Genomic DNA, 7489 nt, shown 5'->3' with positions numbered 1-7489 from the left:
TACTTAACATTGTTCCATTAACCTCTACCATTGATTTAATCTGACTACCTGTCCTTGACTTCTCTTTCTGTGGCTTAGATCAAATCATATCTTCTGTCATATGAACATTTTCACTATTTTATGTTCTTAGTTTCTGCCTGGCCTAAATGCCATTCCAGAAGTGACTTCATATATTGTAAAAATTGCAGATCCAGTTTCATGGTATGTTTTTGAAAAATGAAAGGCAAAATACTCTATTTTATAGAATTTAAAATCTTTATTTTCCAATATCCTATGGATTCTTATTATTCTATTACACAGAAAGTGAAAAAGGAAGAATAAGCATTTCTTTTGCTTCTTTATACTTGAAATTGTCAGCATTGCAATGTAAGAATCTGGAATCCTATTTCCTGTCCATTAGGAAGAACTTTGCAGCTGTCTTATGTGTTGCAATCACATTGCCCTCTCCCTGTGACCACCTTTGTGGTCTTGTGGCTACCCAGTCTATTAGAATGAGAGAAATTAAAAGAATTGGGGGATCCCTGGGTGGCACCGCGGTTTGGCTCCTGCCTTTGGCTCAGGACGCGATCCTGGAGACCGGGGATCGAATCCCACGTCGGGCTCCCGGTGCATGGAGCCTGCTTCTCCCTCTGCCCATGTCTCTGTCTCTGTCTCTCTCTCTCTCTCTCTCTGTGACTATCGTAAATAAAAAAAAAAATAAAAAAATAAAAGAATTGATCACTGTTGAAACTCTGTTACACTAATCTGTACTGCTGCTCATTTGGCTAAATATGAATAGGATGAAACAAAATACCATTTGTGGGGATAATATATGATCTTAATGTCCTTAGCATTATGCTGAATGACACTATAAAGCCAACCTCCAATTTTCTTGTAAAAAGTGTCTGCTTGAAAAAAATTCAACCAATCATAAGTTGAATGTTTACTCTGTGTTGGCAGTGTTCTAAATCCCTTATATGTGTTAACTCATTTATTCCTCACATTAATTCTGTAAGGCAGTTATTACCCTATTCCTTTTATTTATCAGGAAGCCAAGAATCAGGTTAAATAATCTAAGACCACACAGATAGCAAGTGGGGGATCCAAGATTTCACCAGAGGTAGTCTGCCATTTGTACATGACAAAACTCTGCAGAATCTCCCTTGATAAATTCAATATGCATATAATTACCATGTCTTAAATGGAAGATTGTTTTACCATTAAAGAAAAATCTATTGGTATGCTAGGGAAAAAATTCTAACTTAAAACAGTTCTTCCCTAAAGTAGTTCCTTAGCTTGTAGTTCCTCACAAATTTATAATTTGAAAAATAGTGGATTGCATGAATATACTATTATCTGAGAACTCAGTTCCAGAGAAAGGCTCCTGCTTCAGTGCCAAGGTCTTTGTAACTTAAAGACACAAGGCATGAAAACAAGAATAAGTATTAACACATTCTAGTAATCACTACATTCTTACAGATTTTGATTATTGAGTGACATAAAAAATCCACCAGTTATTGATAGATCTCCATGTTCCCAAGAAGATTCCAATACAATAGGGATGATTAAATTTGACACTTTATTTTTATATTTTTTCCCATTGTTTAATAAAGACATAAGAGAAAAAAAATACATAAGAGAAAGAATGAGTGTTAAATACGGGGAAAACCAACAGTTTACCTTCTACTGATCTAGGATAAGAACCTTTCTATTTTTGATAGCCTTGCTAGTTAATGGATAGAAATATTCTTTCTTTTGACTTCTACTTGCCTCTAGGAAAGACAGGAATTTCTTATTTCTTATCCCCTAGTTTGGAAGATAAATGGTCAGAAATTTGTGATAAGTGATATAAAGAGAAACAATACTTTAAAAATTACCTGATCATTTTATACTAGCATTTTTCCAGACACAAATATAGACGTTTACAATTATTCCAGGTATTTAAATACTTAATGAAGTCTTAAGGATTTGTTAGCAATAATTTTAGGGTAGAAGTGCTATTGAGAAGATAGTTTTCATACTACTTAGCACTGTGTAAAGCTAAGTTTTTCCATTACCTTTGCTTAATTTATGATTCACGAAACAAAACTCATAAATTTATGACAAAAATTTGCCGAACATTTTCAACATTTAGTCTCTGTTTCCTGTTTGAATTATTTATGTGGCCTTGTTTTAAATTATGTCTCTTAGAAGTAGTATAACATATACAAATAGTAGTTTAAACATCTTAAAAGATGGAAATAACCCATTACTGCTTCCGTGTGGAAGGTAAATATTTCAAAGCTCACACTAAACCTTCCACAAGGGGGCACTAAAGGCTCATTTATGGTGATTTTAGCTTTCCTTCAAAAAAGTTCTATTGTGCTGCAGAAGCGAGCACTCCTTCAAAAAAGTTAATTTAACTTTTATTAATTTGACATTGATGCACTGTGACATTGCCAGATAGGGGAAATGTTCCTTGACTTAATTTTAAAAATGCATACAGAATAAATTTAGGTAATAGTTATTACTAAGAGTTGCTAATTAAAGTATTTTAGCTGGCTTGCAAGATTGCTCTGTTTTCTGAGATGACTTTTAACTGAACACCTTGTTGGCGGCTGTCTGTGCCTTGGCCATCTGTATTTACTTGCCCAACAGCTCTGCCCTCCTGGCTCCCTCATCATGGACAGTGGAGCCAGAGTGGAAGGAGCAGTAGAACCATGGAGGTGAGTTCTGGTTTTGAACAGTGGTGGTGTGCTACCAATTATTTCCTTCTGGCATTCTCATTTCTGCAGAAAGGTGGTGCTTGCTTGGTTCAGGTCCTAATCACAGCTTGCCTAGATTCTGTAAATGCTTCCTAACAGGTCTCTTTGCTTTTACTTTCTCCCCATCTAAATCTGTCCTAAATAGCCACTGCCAGGTTATTTGTACTAAAATGTGGCTTCAATTATGTTGCTTCCTATTAAAAATGTAGCTGAATTTAGGATCTCCTAATGGTCTTAACTTTCTAGCAATCTCTCTCACCATTCCATGCTGTATACTTTGTTCCAGCCAAACTAGACTCCTGTTTCCTAAATTTCCCTTCTGCTTTTTCCCACTTCCCCTCTCTCTTTTGCTGTACTAAATCCCATCAAACCAAGCTAATCCTTAGTTTCTTTCCATGAATCGTTTTTGACTATCTCAGCAAAAGATGAAATTTTTACCTTCTTTGAATCTAGTGTTTATACTTTTCTTGTGCTGACTCTGGCATGTCTTATATTAAATTCTTGTAATCTTAAAAATAAATAAATAAATAAATTCTTGAAGTCTTTCACCATTAGTAAGTTCCTTAAGAGCAGAACTGTTTTACTTACCTCTCTAGCTCCTTTAGCAGAATGGCTTATCCATGACAGGTGATAGAGCAAATATTAATTGAATTGCTTAATTAATGATTGTCACATGATATGATAATGAACCATATGGTAATAATATGCTGAATGATAAGATATATAAGTATGTATATGTGTATATACACATTAGGTGTTTAGGGGCAGAGGATATTGGCCTTTAGACATGAAATATACATCACTTTAGAATTAAGTGGTAAAAAACTACATGCAGAAAGTAAACAAGATGACATTTGAATTTTTATGTGCAAGGACAGCAAAGATATTTTTGTGTTGGTATTCAAAAGAGGGAAATATATATTCAAGTCATTGCCCATATATTAAATTGAAGCCTTTTTTCCAGCTTGAGATATAATTGACAAAGAGCATTGTATACATTTAAGTTGTATACCATTGATTTGATACACTTCTATATTGCACAGTGATCATCACCACAGTATTAGCTAAAACCTCCACCCCATCACATAATTACCAGTTTTTCTGTGATTAGAACATTTAAGATCTACTTTCTTAGCAATTTTCAAATACAGTTGACCCTTTAACAATGGGTTTGAACTGGGTGGGTTCACTTATATGTGGATTTTTTTTTTTGATGCAGTATTGTCAGTGTATTTCTTTATGATTTTTTCAATATTTTCTTTTCCCTAGCTTAGGTCATTGTAAGAATATAGTATGTAATGCATATAACCTACAAAATATGTGTCATTTGACTGTTAATATTATTGGTAAGGTTCTGGTCAACAATAGGCTATTAGTAGTTAAGTTTTGGGGGAGTCAAAAGTTATCTGTGGATTTTCAACTGTGCAGGGGGTTGGTGCTCCAACCCCCATGTTGTTCAAGGGTCAATTGTATTCTCTGTTTGTAAAAACTGCAACATCCTAGAGCTAGCTATATCAGAGTTTTAAAACTTTAAGTAGGGAAGGGTTAAAAATTGAATTATCTCATCAGTTTGTGCAAGAAGAAAAGTAATGTAATGGAATATATTGACAATTATAATAAATCTAAACCAGCAGGTCCAGATGGTAGTTATCTTGGATAAGTTAAGAAATTGCCTAATGAATGTATTAAACTAATTATATTCCTTCTTCAAAAAATCATGAACTGTTAAGAAATAGAAAAAAATGTTTTCTAGTTAAATGTGATATGAATGTGTGTAGTTGTTATCTGATTTAGATATGTAATTTCATAAAAAGGAAAGATAATTATTATCAAAAAGAGAATGGAAGTAAACAACATATAAATTTTATAACTTGTGTTTCTTATCTCCTTGCCACAATGGCACTTACTGTAGGGACTGGAGTGGCAGTTGGTATACTACATTATTAGATGTTGAATTGCCATCCAGCTCCTAGGAAAAACATTGCACTGCATTGTTCTGTCATTCTGGTTCATTTGTGTGTAAAAATTAAAACTGCTTTAGCTATGTGGAAATAAAAGAACTCAAAGAGGAACAAGCAAAAGGTATTTATTCAGAGCTTGTTTAGCAAGGGAGTCAGCCACTATCATCTGCATTTGGTAGAGATTCAAAGGTAGGCAAGAGGGGAGGGGAGGCTGTATAGTGAATAAAGGGGAAGACTTCAGGTATGCTTCGATTGGAGGTTGTTGGTATGGGGGAGCAGGAAGCAGGCTAACTAGAATCTAGAGGGCATGCTATGTGATTGGTTTGGGAAGCATATTTGACTTTCTCTAGTTGGTCCTTAATTGGAAATAGGGGGAAAAAATAAGAAAACTGGCAGTTACTGACCAATTCTTGACCATTCTGGGGCTATGGCTGCAGAGATGGTGGTTCTGTTTCCAAGATGGGTTGCTGCAGAGAATTGAGTCAGAATTCTGTTGGCACATATGGTCTGGCCATTGTCCACTTGTATATTCAGACTCATGGCCATATGAAAAGTCTCATTACCATTAAAAATTAAAATCACAATGATATAAATTTCAGCTTTTCGTGCTATTCCTACTCATATTCAGAAAAGTTTAGAACTAGGCTTACATGGGACCCTACCACACCAAACTCAAGTAACGACTAGTACTTTTAAATCATTAAACAGGTAGGATGCCTGACATTTGCTTTTGAATGTTGACACACACACACACACACACACACACACACTCTCTCTCTCTCTCTCTCTCTCTAACACATCTCTCCAGCAATATTTGGGAGAATCATTGAATAAATTCTTGCAGCTTCACCTTCTGAACAGGCTACAGAGTAGCCCTAATACAAATTAATCTTTGTGGTTTAGGTCAGCCCTTGAAACATTTGGCTTAGGGTTCATATCTGAAACCTGATCATTTTTCTTTGTCCACAGCAGCTTAACATGATATCATTTCTATCCCATGGTTATGTTGGCTTCTCATTACAATTTTAGCTGTTTTGCAGGGAGCCTGAGATACTTTCCAGAGTTCCCCAAATTGAACCACAGTTATACTACAAAGTCTATTTTTAAGTAAGGTCATCTCAAACATATCTTTCAAATTTGCTAACAATATGTCCTGAACAGAGTAAACAAAGAAACTTAATTCCATTTATGCAGATATAACTCCCCTTATAAACTTTTGGTTCTGGACAGCATTAGTTTTCAACAATGATGCAGAGTAGTTGTAGAAAAAAAAAGTCATTTCTGGAAACACTAGCTAGTTTGGGGGTAAGAGACAGAATATTTTAAAAATAAATAAAATCTAGTCATCAGGGAAATGTGAATCAATCCCACCAGGAGATAATTATTTCATACCCAGTGGGATGGCTATAATAAAAAAGTTAGATAGTAACAAATGTTAGTAAGAATGTGATGAAACCAGAACTCTTAACCCACTGCTGGTAGTAATGTAAAATGGTTCAGCCAATATAGAAAACACTGTGACAGTTCCTCAAAAAGCTACAGAGAGTTGCCAAATGAACATAGGATTACCTTTTGATCCAGCAATTCCACTCCTAGGTATATATTCAAGAGAAATGAAGACATATATACACACAAAAACTTGTACATGGATGTTCATAGAAGCCTTATTCATAATAGCCAAAAAGTCAAACAACCCAATGATGAACAAACTGTGATATATCCACACAATGGAATATTATTCAGCAATAAGAAGGAATGCAGTACTGATTCATGCCACAATATGGATGAAACTTAGAAACGTTATGCTGAGTGAAGGAAACCAGTCATGAAAGCCCAATGTATGATTTCAGTTGTGTGAAATGTCCAGAATAGGAAAATTCATAGAGGCAAAATGTAGGTTAGCAGGCAAGAGATGAATAGGGGAGAACAAAGGGTATGGGGTTTTTTGAGGTAATAAAAATGTTCTAAAATTGATTTTGGTGATAGTTGCACAACTTTGAATATATTAAAAATCATGGAAGTTATACTTTAGGTAGGTGATTCTTTCTTTCTTTCTTTTTTTTTTTTTTTAAGAAAAGCACTTGTTAGCATTTAATGAACCTCACCCTATGTGGCTTCAAGCTACTAGAAGGCAGGTGCCCCCCACACCCTTTATCTTCTCCTCAGCTCTTTTACTGAAGAATTTGGCCTTCACGATGACAGGCTGTTTGGGGAGCTTTCCCTTTCCCAAAACTTTGTAGTAGCCTGATCGCACCACATCGATAATAGGAGCAGCTCCAGTCTTGTTTTTGGCAGCATTTACCCGTGTCTGCTCACTGACTAAGGTCCACAGTTTATCAAGGTTGACAGTTGGGCAGAAGCTCTGGTTCCTCTTTAAGTGGTAATGTCTCATACCGACTTTTCCAAAGTAACCTGGGTGATATTTGTCGAAGTTGATCCTGTGATGATGCATGCCACCAGCATTACCCCGGCCTCCTGGGTGCTTCCGGTGTTTGCCGATGCTGCCGTGGCCATGGCTCACGTGGCCCCGAAGTTTCCGGTCTTCCTCAGTCTGGATGGCATGTTGGCGGCCCAGAGGAAAAAGGTAGGTAGGTGAATTGTATGATATATGAATTGCATTTCAATAAAGCTATTACAAAAAATAAAATTGCCAAAACATTTGAATAACTTATAACTTACAAATTTGGGTTCAAGTTACAGTCTTTGTGATTTTAGGGTTGTTTTTAAAATCTCATGAGATTATTTTTAGAGGGAAAGCTTACATAGCATGGTTGTTAAAGCACAAAAGGCTTTGGAATCAGACCT

The 7489-nt window shown here is 35.6% G+C and overlaps 1 pseudogene; it reads right to left on the bottom strand.

Moving 5' to 3' along the window:
• Positions 1–1539: 1539 nt before the first annotated feature.
• Positions 1540–7289, bottom strand: LOC125752375 (60S ribosomal protein L27a-like; annotated as a pseudogene).
• Positions 7290–7489: the final 200 nt, after the last annotated feature.

This window comes from Canis lupus, chromosome 13 (genome assembly GCF_003254725.2).
Source record: "Canis lupus dingo isolate Sandy chromosome 13, ASM325472v2, whole genome shotgun sequence".
Taxonomy (NCBI): Eukaryota; Metazoa; Chordata; class Mammalia; order Carnivora; family Canidae; genus Canis; species Canis lupus.
The sequence above is the reverse complement of the archived record's forward strand: the minus strand, read 5'-3'. Positions and strand labels throughout refer to the sequence as shown.